This window comes from Lygodium microphyllum, chromosome 5 (assembly GCF_053477565.2).
Source record: "Lygodium microphyllum isolate KBCC chromosome 5, Lygodium_microphyllum_v1.1.10, whole genome shotgun sequence".
Lineage (NCBI taxonomy): Eukaryota > Viridiplantae > Streptophyta > Polypodiopsida > Schizaeales > Lygodiaceae > Lygodium > Lygodium microphyllum.
The window spans coordinates 122,894,835-122,917,668 of NC_141139.1; the positions used below are offsets into that span (position 1 = coordinate 122,894,835).

Consider the following 22,834-nt stretch of genomic DNA (forward strand, 5'->3'; position numbering starts at 1 on the left):
ACCTTCTTATGTTCGAGTTATTCAGCAGGAAGATAAAATCCAACATAGATGGCAACTGAAAGGGATACAAAATTTGCATCGGAAGGCAGACAAAGCAATGGCAGCCTGAAGGCCTTCTTCTTAGTGGTGGCATTGGATGTTGTCAAAGGTAGAATGTGGACAAAGACTGAAGCAAAACCACTAAGCCAATAGTAGCTCCATGTATACAAAATTTGCATTGGAAGGCAGACAAAGCAACGGCAGCCTGAAGGCCTTCTTCTTAGTGGTGGCGTTGGATGTTGTCAAAGGTAGGATGTGATCGGATGTGAGACGCAGAAAACCCTAGATTGAGAAGCAAAGAGAGGGAGAATTGTGTAGTGAGAAGGATGAAGAGATGGAGACAAGAATGCACTTTCAAGCAAAAGCTTCAAGGCGAGAGCACTCAACAGAGGAAGGAAAGGCCTAAACTTTGCAGGTTCCAAACTGTAGCCTAGTGAGACACGGGGAGTGAGGTTGTGGTTGTGCGCGTGTATGTACCGTGCCTAGGTCACACAAAGCACGATACCAATTTGGCGCTCCTCACGAGGGGTTGGACATGCAAGGGGTTGAGTAAGCTCACACAACCAACCATGGCATCAAGTAGAACATGAGCAGATATACATGTACATGTGTGCACGTGCGCATACACACATACAGACCTATACATCTACATCACCTCACAATTGAATAGATCTGACAGGTAGCACAAGATTTTGCAAAGTGAGCAATGTCTTTATACATCCCATGCCACTCATATCTCTCATTGATCTTTTCAAATGTACCCCACACACCCCTATGACCAGCCCATAAGCTTGAAAAGGGCGAGCCCAAATCACAAGAGAGAGTGAAGGCAGTCACGAGCCACGAACCACAATGTTCTCCTGAAGAGGTATGAGGGCAATAGAAGGGGCTGATGAGGAAAGGGTGTTTGATGATAGAGGAAGAGGGGTGAAGAATGATTGAAGAGTGGTGAGAGTGGTCATGGTGACGGTGGTGGTGGTGACCAAAGGGGGTGGTGAAGAATAAATGAACTGTCTATTTATAGGCATAAGCTATCTAGGGTGGCACACCACTGTGTGGGCAGCCACTGAAAAAGTGGCCAAAATGTGAACACTAGCTCTTTCTAGGACTGTCAATGCGAAACCCTAAATAAAATGTGTAAACTGAAGAAGTGATTTCTCAACAAGTATCAATGGTGGCACTAGAAACTAGTATTAATGCTAGTCTAAGGGTCAACAGAGGTTGAGGACCACTCTAGGTTGCAAATGGTCTAGTCAATTTAATTATGGATGGGCACATTTGATTTTGGGCAAGGTCAAAATGGCTAACATTAATTTTCAAGATTACTCTAAAAATTAATTAGATTGCTGGATAATGCTGAAAAATGGGTTTAGAGGACTACCACTTGGCAAAAATGCCCATGCAAACTGATAAAACGCTTTTGAGGATTGGATCTCGGTCATTCAATCAATTTCCAACTAGGGAGAGAAAGAGAGAGCTATTGGTCCATTTCTTATCAGAGAACAACAATTTGCTATGGAAGACCACTATCTGGGAGTCTCAACAAGCAAGGGACAGCAAGGAGACACCTTCCAGGGATTGGCAACAACATTGCTGATAAGGTAAAAGCATTTTGGAGGTGTTTGATAGTAAGTGACTGCATTAAATGCACACTGGAGCATGTAGCAAGCAGATTTTGTTAGGGTTTTCTTGCAAAAGAAATCAGATCTCGGGTTTCTCTCATCTTCTCCAACCCATACCTTGGAGATCTCAGCATTTCTCAGCCATTTTGAGCCAACCTCAATCAAATCTGGTGGACAGTAGAGGGGTCTCTGCTGTAAACCCTAAATTTCTGCAGAAATTAGGATTTAGCAAAACCACCTTGAGACATGTGCCAATAGGATCAGGCATCATACACTGAAATCAACACCTATAACTTGTTGTATTATTAGGGATTTCAGATGCCAAGCCATCCATTGTAAATTTGGAACAACATTTGGCCAATTGGGGTCCAATTAGAGCAAGTCCTGGGTGAAAATCAAGGGGCAAATTGTTCAATTTATTTGATTTATTGTTGGATCAACAAGGTGCTTTCGGATCAGCCAAGGATATCGTGGAATCTCCACTTGTGATACATCCATTGGCAATTGAAGTTAAAGAAATACCGGAAGGGGCACCAGTTTTGGGGCCAACAAGGCATCTATTGTCCAAGACTATTATAATAAATTGAGCATTTCAATTTATGTTTATTTGTTGATTGTTGTACTTAAGTGCTTGATTAAGGAATTATCACCCTTTCCAAGAAGGAAGGCTGGTTTCAAAAGAAGTCGTGTCACGGGATGTTCCACTATCCACGATACACTTACGAGACTATGAAGCCATCATTGCTACATCAAAAACTACCAATGCTTAAACCTCAACCACCTCAAAATGTAGGAAGTTGCTGATGAAGGAGCAGCCACCAATCCGGAGTTTTTTGTGGTATTCTTTTCTTCCTTCTGGATGTCTTGTCCTGCTTGAGGCAATCCTTCTTCCAATGGCCTCTCTTGCCACAGATGTGACAAGTAGACTCCTTGTCTTTGTCCTCCTTATTCTTGTATTTCTTCTTCTTCTTCTTGTCCTTCCCCTTCTTTTGGAAAGATTGACCTATCAACACCTCTAACTTTGAGGTCCTGCTAACCTTTGAGTTGCTCCTCCTGATCCAAGATCATCAAAACCAACTCCTCTCACTTAAGAGTATCTATCCACCACCTTGAAGCAATCAAGGCAAAGTAAAATACACTAAATCGGGGCGGTAACTATGAGAAAAGAGTTATCACCATGTCCTCTGAGGTAATTGCCTTCCCTATATTCTAGAGCCACATCTGCAATTGCCGAAGCTTATTGACATGCTCCCACATGGAAGAGGACTTGTTTGGGTTTAACATCCGCATCTATACCTCGAAAGATACCCACTACGTCACAATCATCCAATCAATTGATCAAATTTCTTCCGTATATCCCAAGCAATATTTCACCAACTCGGGTTTCTCATCTACAAAAAGCTTGGATAAATCCGGACTAATGGACGGTCTATGGCCTCAGTCACAAGCTCCACCAAATCATAGGACTCCAAGATGGCAATCATTACTCGCAAAATGTGGTAAATCTCCCATCGAATTTTTGATCTTGACAAAGAGCCGGTAACGTAGGGACCTTATGGTCCATAATAGCCTGGAACTCCAAGTCAAGCTTGAAAGACATTGACAACTAAACAACCTACAAAACAAGGGCAGTCCCCTCATATTCAAAAGACGCAGCTTGATAGGGCTTCCTCTGCTCATCTCGAACCTGTTTCGACCCCATGAGAGGCAATGAAAACTCAAAATCTACACCCAAAGGCTGAAAGTGCAGCCTTTTATCCTCCACAACAGTAAAACCTGCAAAAAATCAACAACTTTGCTCCTTTCCTACGCTTCTCCACTCACTTCAGCCTTGTGTCGATGCACAACCCTCTTGCTTACCCTCGAACACTGAAAACACAACCTTGGTGTCGCACTAAAATCTCCTCCTCACATCTATTCACAATCAATCAGCCCTTCAATGCTACTTTGATACCATGTCAAAGTGCTGCAAATGTGGAAGCAGGTGACCGAACTGAAAGAAAGAAAAGAACACAAAGAGAGAGAGAGAGAGAAGTACGCAAAAATCTGCAGTGAACAAATGCTGAATAAGAAAGTAGATATGTACAACGGGCTGTGGAAGTATGCCAGCCAGAGTCTCTCCACCTATGCACAACAGAACATAATGAATGTGATCAGGGTAGGGGCAGGGTATAAATAGCAGCAGAAAAATACATAAAATAATCACTTGGGCCAGCCTAAAACTGGCTGACCGCTGCAGGCTAGCTGACTGCATAAAAATACTGCAGAAAAACTGATGAAAACTGCTGTCTGTTGTCCACCTGCCATGTGGCACCTGCCCTGCGTGCCCAACACTGTCCAACCTACCCGGAAAACAGCAATCGTGCTGGTAAGTTGGTAACTACCTAAATGAGGTCCAACCTGCTCAGAAATGCATGACTCTGCCCTGAAATGAATGTAGACTGCCTGTGCCCATCGACAGGATGACCAAATCTCTAATAATAGCAGTTCTCTATTCCTGAACTCATAGGGAAGTTCGCATTGGTGGTTCCAAGGGTAACTGATTTAGCATTCAGAGATCAGTGAGACAAGGCTGTCCCCTTGCAACTCTAACTTTCTCTCTTTGTAGCAAAGGCCGTGATCTCTTTTCGAAGGATAGATTTGCAAGTATTTGTGGCATTAGATTGCCCATCCCACAGTTTGAGGAGCTTTTGGATGTAGAGTTTGCAAATAACATAACTATTAACCAGGAGGAAGATAAGGGGAACTTCAAGGTCTTTGTAGTTGTGATGGAGATTTTGGTAGAGCCTCTAAAGCTCTTATCAATTGGCACAAATCCTATGGATTTTGGGTTTCTGACACTCAACAATCAAATTGGAGGCCACATGATAGTTTTACCTCAAACTTCAATGAGGTACCTTGGTTGTCATGTGGGCATTGATATCACCTCAAGGAAGCAGCAGGCACCATTACTCAAGTATTGGAAAGAGTTATTACACTGGTGTATAGCAAGATTATCTTTAGCAAGGAAAGTGGTAGTGGCTAAGTTCCACTTGCGACCATGTGGCATATTCTTCTTGTTGGGCCTTCCCTAGATCATGCATTAGCAAGGTAAAGTGCCTTACTAGGAACTCCATTTGGTGAGGTGGAGATGGAAGCCCAACAAGGGCTAAAGTAGCATGGGATACTATCATTCAACCCAAATCCAAGGGTAATTTGGGATCATCGAACTACATAGTCAGTGTAGAATGCTGATGGTAAGGCTTATTGTAAGGGGCCTTCTTCTAAGGAAGGAGCTATGTAAGAAGTTATTGCTATGGAGATTAGAGACTATTGTTCCTACTAGCAGTAGAGTATGGCAGCCTAGCATTCACTGGATTTTCAACAAATCCATGCTACAAGGCTTGGAAATGGTTTTGAGGTCAAATTTATTGTTGCCTTTATCTAGGCTTGGAGACCAATATTTACACTACTCAAGCAACTACTTAGGGACAAAGATGTGGAAATATGCTCGGGTTTGCAAAGAGAAAATGCTTAGAGGGTATAGTAGCCCAACTAAAACCCAATGAGCTAAAACAAGAACATGAATGGAAACATGGTACTTAAGTACAATCTGTCTAGTCCATAAACTTTGCACATGCCTAAGCATATACTTTAAAAACTGCAGCATAAAATATAGTGTTTCATACGGTCAATGAAAGTTACATAAGAAATTAAGTGCTAATCTAGTAAATATTACTTGCTTCAACAAAAGAGTCACGACCCATGAAATAGAGTGTCACACAAGGCATTATCTAGTCAATATAAACTTTGAATCTATTGCTTCAACAATGAACATGACAAGAATCACGACCAAACTCAAATCCAAGTGACTTCGAAGTTTCAATATCATTTATAAGTTTCAAGACATCTACAAAAAAGTGAGCAAGGGCCAAGGCAAGATACATATACAATGTATCAAAACAGGAGCTAGCTATAATGAGTGGTGTAGCCAATGCCAAGTACAAAGACTAGTTAAAATTAAGGAAAACTAAGAGCTCATATTAGATGAGTCCTCAAACCCGAATCATGAGACTCATGATCATCACTAGATGAGTTTGCACAGCCTAGAATGAAATCACCATCACTAAGGAGATTGCCCTGCTTATCATACTCTGGCTCTCGAACAGTAACATCCACTCAATGATAAGTTGTCGATGCAGATGGGCTCCCAGAGCAACATCTCACACAAGTCTCGAATGCCACTTGTGTATTGCCACTAACTACAACAACTCGAGAAGTGGATCATCACTCCCTACGAGTACATGATACTCAGCAATCAATCTCCTCTAGCTCCATATAGAGGTCTCCAAAAATGGCATCTTACTAGTCATTTCACTCTCTATGCACACTTTTAAGTATGGCCCATGTTAACTTAAACTCATCTACATTCACCTGAAATTTTAAAGTTCAAAGAGATAAGATACTACCTGTCTAGCCATAGATATCTCATGCATATCACATAGTATGTGCCAATTAGAACAATAGTAGATTAGTCATTCTAACTACTTGGTGGTAAGCTTGTTTATCATGGTATATATGAGAGAATAGACTGACCCATTTCTATTACATGCTCCACATGGATTATTCTATTCAAATTAGAAAATTCACTTGTTAAAACTTAAAACTTGACTTAATTGTGTACAATGGAGAGAAATCTTTGCTAGTAACTTAATTACATGAGCCAACACCTTAAGAGCCACCTTTTGTACATTGGGTAATTGATACCCAAATGACTCCCACGAAAAGAGAGATTCGACCAAAGGATCCTTTTCCAACACATTGCTAGCAAAGGTTGTTTGCCTTTGGTCATCATAATTAATCAACTCTTGAAGAAATACTCCATGGACATCTTTATACAAAGTCTTTGGACATAAAGATCTCTATCCAAGGCTAGTTCTTGGTCCATGAACAGAGAACAGTTCTTCTGTGTGGAATACAAGAGAGCCACAAGACCGTAGATAGGCCTCTTCATCCACTTCCACCTCTTCTCAACAAGGTAAAAAATGTCATTCTACCACAAGGTATCATCCAACATATCAACAGCATCACTAACTAAGAAAAGATGTAAGCGACAATAACACTAGTTTGAGCTTTAACTGAGCTTGAATGTAAATCTAAACTCACACATCCATCCAAAAAGACTCTCTTACACAAAATCAATGAATAGTTTTGCCCCTCCTCCATGGTTGCAAGTTCCTTCTCGTTCATCCATGCCTTAAATGCTTCCTACAACATGCATTTTTGGATTTTGCTTTGCACATCATAAAATTGCTCATGGAGCAACCATGTGATGGCCAAATAGTCTTAGATGGCTACTTTAGATCAACATCGCTATGCATGTGAAAGATGGCATGGATCTTCACCTTTTAGTGATGAAGTTTATGATCATGTTTGCATCTGTTACTACCTTTTGCACCCACTCTAATTTGCCTATTTTCTCCATGCGAAGGTCAAAGCCAAGAGTGGCAAAAGGTGTCCACACAATACAATAAAATTTGACCTCAAGTAATCATCTCATCTTCCAACAAATCGAAGCATTGTGATAGAGATAGGGATAATTTGCAAAGGTAAACTCGTAGAGAATTGAGACAAGAGTCTAGAATAGAGGTAGAGAGAGAGGTAAAGATAGAGGAATAGATGTTTGCCCTTTTCCATTTGAGTATGAAATCATTTATTTCCCACATTCAATTCAATCAAACATATGAGTATGATTGCAACTATGGATACGATTCACTCATTCATCCTTTGAGTGACATAGATCTGGGATCAGCTTTGCAATATGCAATCAACCCTACTCAAAGCTCACTTGATGAGGACCGTTCTCTATAAGCTGCCTCCAAAGTCTCTGTGGAGATGTGCTACGATTTGCAAAAGAAAACATGGAGTGTACAACCACAACTGAAACATAGAGAACTCAAACACAAATGCAATAATGCAATAATGCAAAAAACGCAAAAACACATAATGCAAACACAAAAAAATATAACTCTGAAGTGAATGAATGAATGCTGTAAATGAAGGAAGAGTGTACAAGATGCTCAAAAGGGAGAGTTATCAACACCCAGTGGCTCTCATGGGAGCGGGCTGAGGGAGCTGTCGATGTGTGTCATCCACCAAAGACAAATCCCGAGTATTGTAACCACTGCTTAAAGCTGAGATGAGGCTAAAAGTGTATAGAGCAGCATGTTGGAAACCAAAATGAAGTGGTCTCTAGGGCTGAAAAGTGAATGAATGAATGCTGTAAATGAAGGAAGAGTGTACAAGATGCTCAAAAGGGAGAGTTGTCAACACCCAGTGGCTCTCATGGGAGCGGGCTGAGGGAGCTGTCGATGTGTGTCATCCAACAAAGACAAATCCCGAGTATTGTAACCACCGCTTAGAGCTGAGATGAGGCTAAAAGTGTATAGAGCAGCATGTTGGAAACCAAAATGAAGTGGTCTCTAGGGCTGAACCAGTATGCTGGAAACCAAAATGAAGTGGTCTCTAAGGCTGAACTCATAAATGCATCTCCAATAGGAGGCTAGGTGACAGGTGACAGCACCCGAAGAAGGTGAATCTGATGTAGGCTGAGCCTGCATTGCAATAAACGCAAGTTGTATGATGCTCGGGAAGAGGCTAGACAATAGGCAACAACTATAGACAAGGTGCCAAGGGCTACTGATGATGTGGCAGCAATCATTATGGGCTATACAACCAATGGATGAAGAGCTGATGGTTGAAATCCTCCAAGACAAGCGATAAGATTGAATGATGGGCAATCTGTTTATTTATAGATGAGTGGATATGCCTGCCCCACTGATGGACACTGACACCAGGGACTAGAGAACTGCATTGCCTCCTTGCCCCTCTCAACCTCCTTGGTCTGGCACTACCCCTACCAAAAGGGCCTGAGGTTGGTTTGGTAGATAGAGCATTGTCCCCTAAATCAAGACCATGATGCTTCAATAGAACCGCCATTGAAGGAGTAGCTTGAGAAAGCACCTGAGGATCCGAAGATGGAATGGTATGAGCCATCATGAATCAACACGTGATGTATAGTGTAATCAAGAACAAACCACGCAATTTTGATAGCCTCGACTAACTCTTTAGAAAAGCACAAAAGAAAACAGAAGTATAAGACCACGACTGAAACACAAAGAACTCAAACACAAATGCAAAAATGCGAAAAATGCAAAAACACAAATGCAAGAACGAAAAAAATGCAAAATGCAAACAGAGAAGAAAGAAAACTCTGAAGTTAATGAATCAATGCTGTAAATGAAGAAAATAGTGTACAAGATGCTCAAGGGGAGACTTGTCCAACAATCAATGGCTCTTGTAGGAGCCGCAGCAAAGGGAGGTATTGAAGTGTGTTATCCACCAAAGATGGATCCCAAATATTGTAACCACCACTTGGAGCTGAGATGAGGTTGAAAGTGAAAGGGCAGCAAGCTAGAAACCAAAATGCAGCAATTTCTGGGGCTGAACTGGTAAACGCAGCAATGTACTACCTAAAGGAGTGTGCAGCCGATCATGTGCAATAATAGGAGGCTGGTAACAGCTGAATAAGGTGAATCTGATGTAGACTGAGCTTGCACTAAACACAAGCTCTAGCAGCTGATCACGCACAGTAATAGGAGGCTGGTAACAGCTGAAGAAGGTGAATCTGATGTAGACAGAGCCTGCACTGCAGTAGACGCAAGTTGTATAGAGGCTAGACAGCACGCGACAGCAGTGGACAGGATGCCAAGGGCTGGTGATGATGAGGCAGTAGTCATTATGGGCTGGATAGCTAGTGAAAGGAGAGTTGATGGTTGAAAACCTGCAAGACAAGGGATAAGATCGAATGGTCGGCAACCTGTCTATTTATAGATGAGTGGATCCTCCCGAATTAGGGTTCAGCATTTGCAACACAGACATTCTCCAGGATTGCGCACTATTTAATGAAACTTTGGGTACTTTACATGTTTTGGACTGTTTTAAAGAACTCATCAGTTTATAATGCATTTTTTAGCTCAACACTTTGATCACGTGGTGAACGCCTTATGAGTTCTCACATCCACCACTCTAGCCAATTTTCAACACATGACCTCTACATTATTGGAGCATGAATCTACATTGAGATTACAGGGGAGGCTGCCATCTCATTCTAGTGTCCATCATGAACAAGCCTTAGTTGCTTCAAAGAGGGGTAACAAAAAAGAAGAAAAGGAAGAAGAAGAAGAAGGGTCACTTCTATGGAAAGAAGTCTAATTCTGTGGAAACAAGGGGCACCTTCGGAAGAATTGCAAGAAGCTAGCACCATTGCGAAAGTAAAAGGAGAAGAAGAACAAGGACTCCACCTCTTCATCATCCTCAAATTTCAGTAATGCAATGATGGCTACTGAATCTCAATGTGTTTGTTGCATGCATGAAAAACCAGATTTTTGGCAATGGCGATGCAACTCTGATTGTCACATCTTAGCACTCTTGGAACTTCATCCTATACTCCCATATGCCATCAGATCCTCCTTAACCATACTGCTCCACATGCAACAAAACAAGCTGCCTTGTAGTCTACTTCGGTAGAAAACAATGCCACAGTAGGTTGCTTCTTATTGATCCAAGAGAAGATTCCTAAACCTAAAGAGAAGCAAAGTCCAGAAACTAATTTCCTAGAGTCACTATCACCTATTCAATCTGAGTCACGGTTCCCTAGAGGAGCACTTCCAACACTGTATATGATACCATAGTCAAGAGTTCCTTTCAAGTATTTAAGCACCCACACCCCAGCTTTTCTTTCTCGTGGTTTGTTTAAGAACCTACTCAAAACACCAATAGCAAAACTAATATCCGTTTTGGTGTTTACACTGTTAGCAAATATGTCAGCTCATGAGTAAGTCTATGCATGCAAAGTCTGGCCACATTATTCAAGATATTTTAGGCATTTTTTATGGTCTTCATTTTGGTCATATTTAGCATTTATTGGTGGTCGACCAGCATTAAACGTTGGCCGACTTGATCATATTGAGAACATATTTTTGTGATATATATTCAGGCTCCTCCTCCTCACTCAATCACTCATCTGCCATCACATGTGTGGAGACTCCGTGGAGGGAGGAGCCAGTGCCAGTGCCCACACAGCCACACTACTCACTGTTGTATGCGACTGTCTCATGTTGGATATATGGATTCCATTTCCCGAGCATACATGTGAATTCTCATCTGTATTGTGTTCTTCAATGTTCTTTCTTTCCCTTTCTCTTTTGTCTTGTGTTTCAACAGTTTATTACAACATATGTTCACACTTCCATTGCTGCTCCACTTCTGATATGGTATCAAATTTCAGGTTCTGTCCTCTTGCTGTGTTTTCTTTGCTGATTTTAGGACTGTTTTGACCAATACTAATTAGGCGACTACTACTCCAACCAAGCAACCTGTTTTTCCTGCATTTTTGTTGACGTCAACATTTGTACCACCTACGTCAGCCCCTCTCCTACCTGCATGTCAGTTCCAACCTACGATTGGTGTTTCTACATCTCCTCCTAGTTGGGCGATTGCATTATCAGGCCGTTTTTGTTGTTTCAAGTAGTTTCGACTAAATTTTTTGACTTTTCGCAGCAAATTTCTTCTTGTTTTGGTCGGATTTTGGTGAATACTACATGTGAACTCTCATTTTGTATAGTCTGCACTTGTGCTTTGGCTATGTTTCCTCTCCAAATCCCTTCTTTTCTCTATTTCTCTTCTAAATCCTCTCCAAATGGCTCCTCTATGTACGTCCACTGATAATAAGTTATATGGACCTGATTATCTTACATGGAGTGCTATGATGAAGGCTTGGTTTATACAAAAGCGGTTATAATACGTGGTTTGCAAAGCTATTGAACGTCCTCAGCGGCCTTCTGTTCCAGCTAATTTTGATGAAGACAACCATAAGGAAGCGGTGCTTACATGGGATTCGGACGATGCCCGTGCTTACTCGGCCCTACTTTGGTGTATTTCCAAAGAAGCCCTATTGGCAGTTACCTCTTGCAGGACATCTTCTGAAGTATGGATGAAGTTGCAACTAATGTACGTGGCACCTTCCACCATGAGGGCAATTACTCTTTATGGACAGCTCCAACAAATTCCATTCGAGACTAAAGATACTATCCAGTCTTTTCTACTTCGTGTGACCCAAATTGAGGACCAACTTTGGCAAATGCAGTCCACCCTTCCAGAGGCTCATCTTATTGGACTCATACTCTCTAAACTCCCTCCGGTGTTTGATGCAGTGGCGAATGCATTGAGGGTGCAAACATTATCAACTCATGTTAGTTTTACACATTTGACCTCAATGCTACTTGAGCATGAGGCATTATTGCAATTACAAGGGAGGCTTTCGTTCGATTCTAGTGAGGCTCTTGTAGCTTCAGAGATAGGTTCAAAGAAGAAGAAGTCAAAGACTCAGTGTTACCACTGTGGGAAGAAAGGTCATTTACAAAAGGATTGCAAAGAGTTAGCGGCCTCCAGGAAGAAGAAGGAGAAGAAGACAAAGCAGGATGTGTACTCCTCGAACTCATCATCATCTGCCTCAAACTCCAACTCCGATCCTCCGACCACAGAGAAGTCCAAGGCACGAAAAGGATCAACTTCTTTGAATTGCAGAAAGGGATTGATGGCCCCTTCCTCAGCTGCTTTCTAGTGGTGGTGATGACAACATCCCTCACGACTCTCCAATGCCAGAGAGGAAGTGTGAGAGGGTGGTGAGATGGGGCAGCTACGCCTCATCTATACATCTATACAGATGCACTAGATCCAAAGAGGAACTTTCCTGACGCATCAATGGCAGGGTCAAATCCTAGAGCTAGGATTGACATCCAAGTTCATGATGGGCTGTGTATTTGACAGAGAGCGGGCTTGGTTCCTAGTCATGAGCTCACATGAGGGGCACTTTGGCAATCTGGCCAAAGGCGGGGACTCCATGGTCACATATGTTCCAGCGGCATTTTTGATAGGATGGTCATGTATGCTACTGAGAGACATTGAGACAAACATAGAGATATGCTATGATCTTCTTTATTTTCAAGACTTGGTACAATTGACATAGACATTAGGTTCTCTTCGAGATACCTTGGTGGTGGCTTGATCACCCACTGCTTGGGTATCCATGGTTCTACTTGGTGGTTCTATGTTGTATGGTTTATGATTCATTCTCATTGTACTATTAATGGTATTGAATCAGATCACCCATGATCTGAGAGAGGGTGTTAGCAGATATGTCAGCTCATGTGTGAGTATGTGCATACAGAGTCCGGGCACATTATTTAGGATATTTTAGGCATTTTTTATGGTCTTCATTTTGTTCATTTTTAGCATTTATTGTTGGCTGACCAACATTAAATGCTAGCCGACCTTATCGTATTGAGAACATATTTTTGTCTTATATATTCATGCTCCTCCTCCTCACTCAATCACTCATCTGCCATCACATGTGTGGAGACTCCATGGAGAGAGGAGCCAATGCTGGTGCCCATGCAACCAGTGACTCACTATTGTATGCAACTATCTCATGTTGGATATATGGATTCCATTTCTCGAACATATATCTGAGTTCTCATCTATATTGTGTTCTTCAATGTTCTTTCTTTCCCTTTCTCTTTTGTCTTGTGTTTCAGCAATTTATTACAGCATATGTTCACACTTCCATTGCTGCTCCACTTCTGACATACACAAGTAGATGAGGCTTCCAACCAACCTCCTGTACCTCCCAATGTCTGCTAACATTGATGTATCCTCAATGGATAACTTAACATTGACCTCCATAGGTGTAGCTATCTCCTTACACTCCATCATATCAAATGCTTTTAAAATCTCCCAAGCATACTTCTTTTGGGAGATTAAGATTTTGCCACAAACTTTAATCCCCAAACAATAGTGCAACAAGCCCAAGGTTATCATTTTAATCTCACAGCTCAATGAGAACAAGTGTATATACAAAGTTGAAATACACACATACTATCCAACCCCCATCATCTAGTAGCAATGAGCAAACCGCTCTACTGGAAGACCCCTCTTGAGAAGGTCTACAAGGTTATCATCTGTATGTACCTTGACCAGCTCAATGCTCTTGCTGTCAAGTACATCCCTGATAAAATGATACTTCACCTATATGTGCTTTGTCTTTGCATGAAAGATAGGATTCCGTGCTAGTATGATAGCACTCTCACTATCACAGTGGAGGATAGGAACCTCTATAATGCCAAGCCCTCTCACCAGATGTGAAAGCCATAAAGCCTCCTTGCATGCCTCAATGGCAACCACATACTCTTACCTCTGTAGTAGACCAAGAGAAAACCAAGAGAATCAGGCTACCATCATCTGCTGCCTTCTTGGTGTATAAACAGTGATCAACTTGAGATCTATGAAATCCCTAAGATTGCATATATGTATCAAATTTAAGATACCATTCTCGTGGTGCCTGTTTCAGCCCATATAAACTCTTATTGAGTTTACATACCATGTGCCCTTTCCCCTTTGCAACAAAACCCTCAGGCTACTGCATATAGATCTCCTCATACAAATCACCATGTAAGAAGGCTGTCTTGACATCCATCTGTATGAGTTCCATATCTTCAAATGCAACCAAGCCCAAAATGGTTCGTAAAGTAGTCATTTTGACTATAGGAGAAAAGATTTCATCAAAATCAATTCCATGTTCTTGCTTGTACCCTTTAGCGACCAGTCGTGTCTTATACTTTGGCAAAAAACCAGAAGTGACTTTCTTTTTGTAAACCCATTTACATGGTAGCACTTTCTACCCTTTAGGCAAATTCACCAAATCCCAAGTGCCATTTTTCATAAGAGATTCCATCTCTAACAACATAGCCTTATGCCATTTCTTGCTGTCTTTTCTGTCCATTGCTTCCTGAAAACATGACAGCTCACCATAATCTATCAACATGACATAATCAGCCACATAATTGACACCAAGAACAAACCTATTTGGTTGTCTTTGCACGTTGGTCAACCTACAGACCCAATGATCAAGATTTTCTGGCTATTCAACCTTCAAATCTACATCAACAGCTTGTTATTCTACAAGTTCAGCATGTTGTGCAACAAGTTCTGGTTGTTCCAAAGCCATCTATTATTGCTGAATTTGTGGTACATCATGGGCAATATCTTGCTGATCATTTTCAGCATTATTCTCTGCATTTTTAGGGACATTTACAGCAAGTATTTGCTGTTGTCTAACGGGCATTCTTTGCTGTCCTATCAGTACATCCTCCCGGAATACAACCCTTCTAATCTCCTCTATCTTTTCAAGCTGTTTGTGCATGCGATCTTCCCAGAAGATAACATCATTGCTATGTACTACTTTCCTTTTCTCGAGATCCCATAGTTGATACCCCCATTTCACCCTTATCACCATATAGGAAAATACATTTAAGGGACTTTGGCTCAAGTTTGTTGTGTTCTTCCTTGCGAATGTGCACAAATGCTTCGTACCCACAAACTCTCAAGTGAGCATACCAAGGTGGCTTGCCCGACCATGCTTCTTGAGGGACTCCCCCCCCCGGCCCCCCAAAGACCTGTTTGGTATCTAATTTATCAAGTGTGCGGCTGTCATAACACCCTCTGCCCAAAATCCTTGAGGTAAAGCAGCATATGATAGCATGGTATGGACCCGGTCTTGAATGGTCCTGTTCATATACTCCACAACACCATTTTGGGGTGGATTGTGAGGGGCAACGAGCTCCCTTTTAATCCCTTTGCTATCACAAAAGTCCTGAAAGGCTTTGGACACATATTCCCCACCATTGTTAGAGCGAAGACACTTTAATGTCTTGCTAGTCCGATTTTCAGCAAGTGCCTGGAATTTTTTAAATTTATCCAAGGCCTCATCTTTACAACGGATTGGATAAACCCACACTTTGTGTGTGGCATCATCAACAAAAGTAATGAAATACTTATTTTCCCCTGCAATCCCTGTCCAACCATAGCATGAAAAATGGTACTTCCACCAAAGTAGCATGGCTGCCCCCTCATAGCATGCATACCCGGTTGTCCAAAATCCATTGGATTGGCACTTCCATGATGGCCTTGCATTTACATTCCTTGCCCCGTAAGTACCAATTGTTTTGTTTCATTAGCATCTTTGGAAGCTTCAAATGAAGGATTTGGCATTACCTTCAATGGACCTTGTAGTTCCAAAGCTGTAGACGATATCTTCTTCTTCTTGCCTTTGTTGTCCTTCTTCAAAGCATTTAAGAATTGGGTAAACTAAGGATCCTTTGCCAATCTAGCAAAGAGATTTGCTGTTGTCCTCATCCGATTCTTAAACTAGTTATCAAATTCCTCTTTACCTTGCTAGTCATCAGCCTCATTATGCCTTGAAGGCCCTTCATCTTGCCCAATAGTAACATTTTCAGCTTGCTGTCCATGGGCTGAGCCTTATCCTAGATCAGGCATTGCATTTTCTTCATTCCCATATGAATGTTCATACTGAGAAGTACCATCACTGCTTAATTGCATCTCACTGTATGAAGACATATTGCTGCAATTTCTTAGCTAAGAGCAAAAATCAGGACTAGCACAAAGCTTTGGCTTGGAATTAGATGCCTCAAGCCCACCAAATCAACAGACTGACTAGTATCCCAACAATGGAACCATGAAACTAGCCTTCCTTCTTGAAAAGGGTAGTAATTCCTTGATTAAGCACTTAACTACAACAATCAACAAATGAATATAACTTGAAATGCACAAATTACCTTAATAATCTCGAACATTGGACACCTTGTTAGCCCCAAAATTAGCGCCCTTTCGATATTTCTTTAACTTAATTGCTAACAGAATGAGTACAAGCTAAGATTCACAATCTCCTTTGTTGTTCCAAAAAGCCTCTTTATTGTAGCAGCAATCAACAATCAATTTGGGCCAATTGATCCTTGAGTTTTTACCTAGGATTTGTACAAATGGTACCACCAACTAGCCAAATGCTGCCCCAAATTACAACGAATGGGCTGGCATCTGAATTCCTTGACAATTACACAAATTTCAAGTGCTGAATTTAGTGTACGATGCCTTCACTAATTGGTACATATCACGAGGTGGCTGTCAAACCTTAATTTCTATAGAAATTTAGGGTTTACAACAGAGATCTCTCTGTTGTCTACCAAATTTGGCTAAGATCTGCTCAAAATGGTTGAGAAATGCTGAGATTACCTAAGAATGGCTTTGAAAAGGTGAGAGAAAGCCAAGATAAGAGAAAAATCTGATTTTCTTCACAAGAAAACCCTAAATTCCACCTACTGCCTCCTCCAACCTGCATTTAATGCAATGATCTACTACCAAGTACCTCCAAAATGTTGTCACCTGATCAATAATGTTGTTGCCAGCCCCTACTAGAAGGTGACTCCTTACTGTCGCCTCCCTACTGAGGCCCCCAGATGGCTGTCTTCTGTAGCAAAATGTTGTTATCTAATTAGAAAATGAACCAACAGCTCTCTCTCTCTCTCTCTCTCTCTCTCTCTCTCTCTCTCTCTCTCTCTCTCTCTCTCTCTCTCTCTCTCTCTCTCTCTCTCTCTCTCTCTTTTCATAAATAAGAGTATATTAATGTATGGAAATATTTACATCAAGCATTCAAGCCAACCAAACAGGAAGGAAACAACAGTAATGAAGCCATCAGGCTATCAAAACAACCATTCTACACGAGTACCACTAAGAGATCATACCGAAAGGACAGCCGGAGTAGAGCGAACAATAGCCAACCAGGGAGCAACAATGTCAGGAAGAATCACCAAGTGAGCTGATATCATAGAAGAGATCTGCTATAGCACTAAACCACGAACACGGGCCACATGACCATGAATGGCCGATACCGAATCAAAAATAAAGGCATTACAAGTGCACCAAATATGCCACAGGGCTGTCCACCTAATGAAATGAAAAAGGCAGGAACAATCTGAAGGCAAAGAAGACATAGAGGGCATGTTTCCCATAATCCACGAACAAGCAAGCATCCGTTGTTGATGTTAGCAGTCATGTTTGTCATGCCTTGTCATCTCCTGCCTGTGAGCCTCAGTCTGAGTCAGACGAGGACATTAGGAGCTCTGACATGTCCGTCATGTGTTATGATGGAGGAGGCTAGTCACAGTCGGACTGGCTGTCAGTTAGCATTTCTATACATTCCCTTTATTTGTCGGGGTCCAGTGGGCATTTTTAGGGCAGTTTCTGCATTTCCCAGGCTGCCCACACCTGCCAGGCATTGTCTCCCTGTTTCGGGATTTTTTTGGCCCCAGATGTGCCACGTCAGCATTTTGCGAATGCATTTAATGTAGTCGGACTGCATTAAATGCAGTCGGCCCATTTTTAGGGCCCCTGGGGCAGGTCGGCCAGTTTTGGGTTCTTTTGGCTATATATAGCCAGCCCCCCACACTTGGCTGATCATCTCTCTCTTCAGCAGGTGCACACTCCGACGTCCTTCTCCTCCGTCTTTGGTGCTGCCATCGTCATCAGCCTGATCTGATTCCCTTACTGACGCTTCGGGCTGCGTGCAGGGACTGATCAGTCCATTTCAGTGTATTCAGCATTCATTTCAGTCAGTGCAGATTTTCTTCCTTCATTCTCTGCTTTCTCTCCTCTCCTCCGTGTTCATATTTCCTCTTCCGTTGCGCACTCTCACATGGTATCATCGCCAAACTGAGAGCACGGAGGTCTTCATCGACTGGAGAGAGACCACACCTCTCATCTGTTGCTGCCCCCCTTCTCTCCAACAGCCAGGCGGCCCCTCCAAGTGGTCTGAATATTTGCATTTGCTGCATAGGTGGTCTGAATATTTGCGTTTGCTGCATCAGCCCCTTCCAGAGGCTGCCACGTCATCAACCAGCTCCTGCTCCCTGCGTTTTCAGCTGGGTGGCCTTCTCTTCAGCTGGGCGACTCCCCTACTGGGCTGCGTTTTGGTGCCTGGCAACTTTCTCTCTCCTCCGTGTTCGTATTTCCTCACCTTCGTCCGGGAGCGAAGGGTGGATCTACATCGGAGCCTTCTTCTACCTCTACACCAGCTGTTACCCATGAGTCAGTGTTCCTTCATATCCATGCTTTGGTGGAGGATCCTTCTTCCGTGGCTGCAGTGTCTTCTGCGCAGCCTTGGTTAGTGGACAGTGGTGCTTCGAGTCATATGACTCCCTGAGGTGATTTGTTACAGGATCTCCGTCCATCAGAGGGTTCAGTCACTGTTGGTGACCTTTTATCGGTGCCTATTAGTGGTGTTGGCACATTGCCTTTGTTTACAGACCGACCTACGAGCTTCCTTTCACAGGCCCTATATGTTCCGGATTTGGGCCTTCCCCTCCTCTCAGTTTATGGCCTTACGAGGCTTGGCACACGAGTGATCTTCACCGAGCATGCCGTTGTTATTGAGGATTCTCTTACAGGAGCTGTCTTATCTACAGGTTGGCAGGAGAGCGGGCTTTACAGGCTCCATTCCCCTTCTTTGATGCAGGGTCCTCCGCGGCAGTCTATTGCTACACCCGTTCCCACTTGGCCCCTAGTGTTTTAGAGAGGGCTTTCCAGGATCGTGAGGAGCTCCTTCAGCGCCAGTCTACATCGACGGACTTCATTGACCTTGGCATTCCTCTCCCAGGCTGCCCACACCTGCCAGGCATTGTCCCCCTGTTTCGGGATTTTTTTGGCCCCAGATGTGCCACATCAGCATTTTGCGACTGCATTTAATGCAGTCGAACTGCATTAAATGCAGTCGGCCCATTTTTAGGGCCCCTGGGTCAGGTCGGCCAGTTTTGGGCTCTTTTGGCTGTATATAGCCAGCCCCCCACACTTGGCTAATCATCTCTCTCTTCAGCAGGTGCACACTCCGACGTCCTTCTCCTCCGTCTTTGGTGCTGCCATCGTCATCAGCCTGATCTGATTCCCTTACTGACGCTTCGGGCTGCATGCAGGGACTGATCAGTCCATTTCAGTGTATTCAGCATTCATTTCAGTCAGTGCAGATTTTCTTCCTTCATTCTCTGCTTTCTCTCCTCTCCTCCGTGTTCGTATTTCCTCTTCCGTTGCGCACTCTCACAGTTGAGTGGCTAAAGACCATACGCAAGAAATAAAACTCCAAATCTGTCGAGCAACAAGGCAAGAGACAAAGAGATGAAGCAATGTCTCATCACATGTAGTGCAAAATACACAACGACTAGCAGAAAACTTTTGGGCATGCAACACATCCCCAGTTGGAAGACCCCCAATGAGCAGCCTCCACATGAACGCTTTACCCTAATATGGAACCTTAGATTTCCAAAGTTGTATAAATCTTTCCTGCCATTTCTTTTTACTATCCCAAATATGCCATAATTTATTAACCTTCCCAATGACCTATTTCTTGGCCTCCACCATCTGATGATATATCTGATAAGCTAACCTCTTCTTGAAATCATTAGGAAGCACAAACATCCAGTCACACCACAGTTGCAATGGCTGTAATGCACGCAAGGGAGCGAACCTTTGAAGTATGTCCTGTATGGACAACCAAATGTCACTATATCCGCGAGGCACCCGAAAGTACTGACAAATGCACCTGATTCCTAAAAGAATAAAGACGAGGCTGCCTAAGAATAACACCATCAAAGACAATCTGCAACCCCAAACAAGCCATTCATGCAATCAAATGAGAAAGGAGAAAAGGCTGAGAGACCTTAATAGGCCTCAAGGAATTGAGCACATGCCACCAGGAAGCATAAATAACCGTACTCCATGAGATATGCAAGTCTTTTCTATGAAAAATTTAGCAATATCTGACCAAGGATGACTCTGTACACATACCGCCTACAAAAGGGTTAGCCTCAAAGCAACCATATGCAAGTTAACATCCAACAAAGCTGCACCCCCCATCCTTTTCGGAATAGTCACATGCAGCCACGAAATCCACACTTGTCCCAAACGATTGCCTTTCTTTTTCCACAACATGAATTTGATAGGCTGAACCAATTCCAAAAGGGACTTCTTAGTCCAAGGAAGCAGTGGCAGAAAAAACGAAATCATACTAATCATAATACACTGAGCAACTTTAAGTCGGACATGTAGAGGCCAGCCTTGAGATTTCCAATACATAAACCTATCATGAATCCGGGAACCCATCCAATCCAGCAAGGCACGAGGGGCTACTCCACACCAATAGGATATCCCAAGTGACTGGTTATATTTTCCCTTGAGATCACAATACCATGCCAACCCAATGCCTGTAGATCATTCTCCGTACAAGAGAGAATAATAGATTTTTGAGTATTAATATGAAGACCTGATGCCAAAGCGAAAAGATTCCACGCCACCATTGCCCGATTAACATTAGTGCGATCTGCCTTGAGAAACATAAAAGAATCATCTACCAAAGATTGAACCACAAGTTGGGTACCACAGGGAAGAGACAAGCCAACTATCTCACCTTGATCAGCCAACTTATCCAACAATGAGAGCATCGGGTGAGTGACTAAAGCAAACAGCAAAGGGCTGAGAGGGCAGCCTTGCCGAAGAGACCGGGATAAGGTAATTTTCTCCGTGATCCCTCCATTAAGTGTAATACGAGCCACGGCACCCTGACTAATGGCATCTACCAAAGAAATCATGCAAGGACTAAATCCCATTGTAGACAATAATTGTCGCAAAAAAGACCAACTAACATGATTAAATGCCTTCTCAATATCAAGCTGAAGCATAACCACCTGCTGGCTTGAAGCTTTGGCATAGTCAATTCCCAGTTGAACATTCAAGATGTTGTGCATTATATTCCGGCCTTTAATGAAGCCGTATTGATGTGGATGAACCAGGTGCAGAAATATCTTTTGCAATCTGTTGGCAATGATTTTGGAAAATATTTTATATAAAGAACCCATAACAAAAATAGGTCTCCATTGTTTCAAAGATGTTGGAGAGGGAACCTTGGGCAACAACCTAATGACAGAAATCTTCCAATTTGAAGACATCATACCGGAATTCCACACTTGCTAGCACAGGCGAGTTAATGGGTCCTTAAACTGCTCCACATGGGCTGAAAACAGCTCATTAGGCAGCCCATCCCAGCCACGGCTTTTCCTTCGAGGCAAGTGGAACAGTACTTCCACTTCATCTTCTGAAATATCAGCCTCCATCAAATCCACGCAATCGGGTTTGACCTGATTACTAACCAACCCACAAATATATCTGTGAGCTGAATAAATAGCATTTGAAAGAATCTCTTGCGGACCCAATAAGGATCTATAAAATTCAACACTCATCCAAATGATGGAAGCAGGATCGGTCACCATAACACCTTGTCCATCCATTAAACGCACTATATTTTCCCAAGCATATTTCTAGTGCAGACAAGCAAAAAATTGATGGGATTGACAGTTACTATCATGTAAAGCTTCAGCCCTGGCCAACAATTTGTATTTTGCATATTCCTTTTCTTGAAGAAATTGAACCCTACCTTTCAACCATTCAATGCATGTGAGCAAGTCATCATTGTAATCTCCTACCTAGTGACAATGAATGAGCCAATAAAGATTGAGTATGCTGCAATTCAGCTCGTAAAGAGGAAGCATGCTAAATGCCATATTGTCTAGAAAACGCTCGAGAATTGTCCCTAAAAATCCTCCATGCATCCATCCCTCCAATAGGACCCTCAAGCTAAAAGAAGCGATTAGTTGCTGAACACCATTCAAAAACTGATTTTGTTGCAGAAAAGATTGGTTAAAACGAATAGGCAACCGAACAAGGAGAGCTTTAAAAGCATTAACAGGTCCATGACTCATTTCCAAGACTAAAGGGTAATGATCCGACAAGACATGCTGTCTTTCCACCCACATGTCAATGACTGCAGGAAGAAAAGAATCAGACTAGCAAATGTAGATCCTATCCAATCTGGCCCAGGTATTTGGATGCTAAAAAGAACAATAAGTATATCCTGATTGTGATGGATACATCCAAGACCACATCCCCTGTTTCAAAGACACGGCTGCAAGAGAATCCCAAGCCTGTCTCTCAAGGGCATCCATGACTGAATGCGGAGAAGTCGCTTGATCCCCAAAAACACATACATTAAAATCACCCATGACAAAGCCTTGACAAGCCATGGCAAGACAGTGCAAGTCGTAGAAGGTACATATATGTCCACCAGCCACAAAACCTCTCCCTCATAAAGTATTTCCAGAATCAAAAATTGGCCGCGAGGG

General features: G+C 42.6%; 1 protein-coding gene across 1 annotated transcript in view; it reads right to left on the reverse strand.

Annotated features, from left to right (window-relative positions):
• LOC148036358 (pentatricopeptide repeat-containing protein CRR2, chloroplastic-like) overlaps positions 1–22,834 on the reverse strand; it is a 91,457-nt gene that overhangs the window by 53,701 nt on the left and 14,922 nt on the right. Inside the window, exon 2 of the mRNA XM_087678348.1 lies at positions 16,998–17,082. The gene's annotated coding sequence lies outside the window, so the exon portion shown is untranslated. The remainder of the gene's footprint in view (positions 1–16,997; positions 17,083–22,834) is intronic.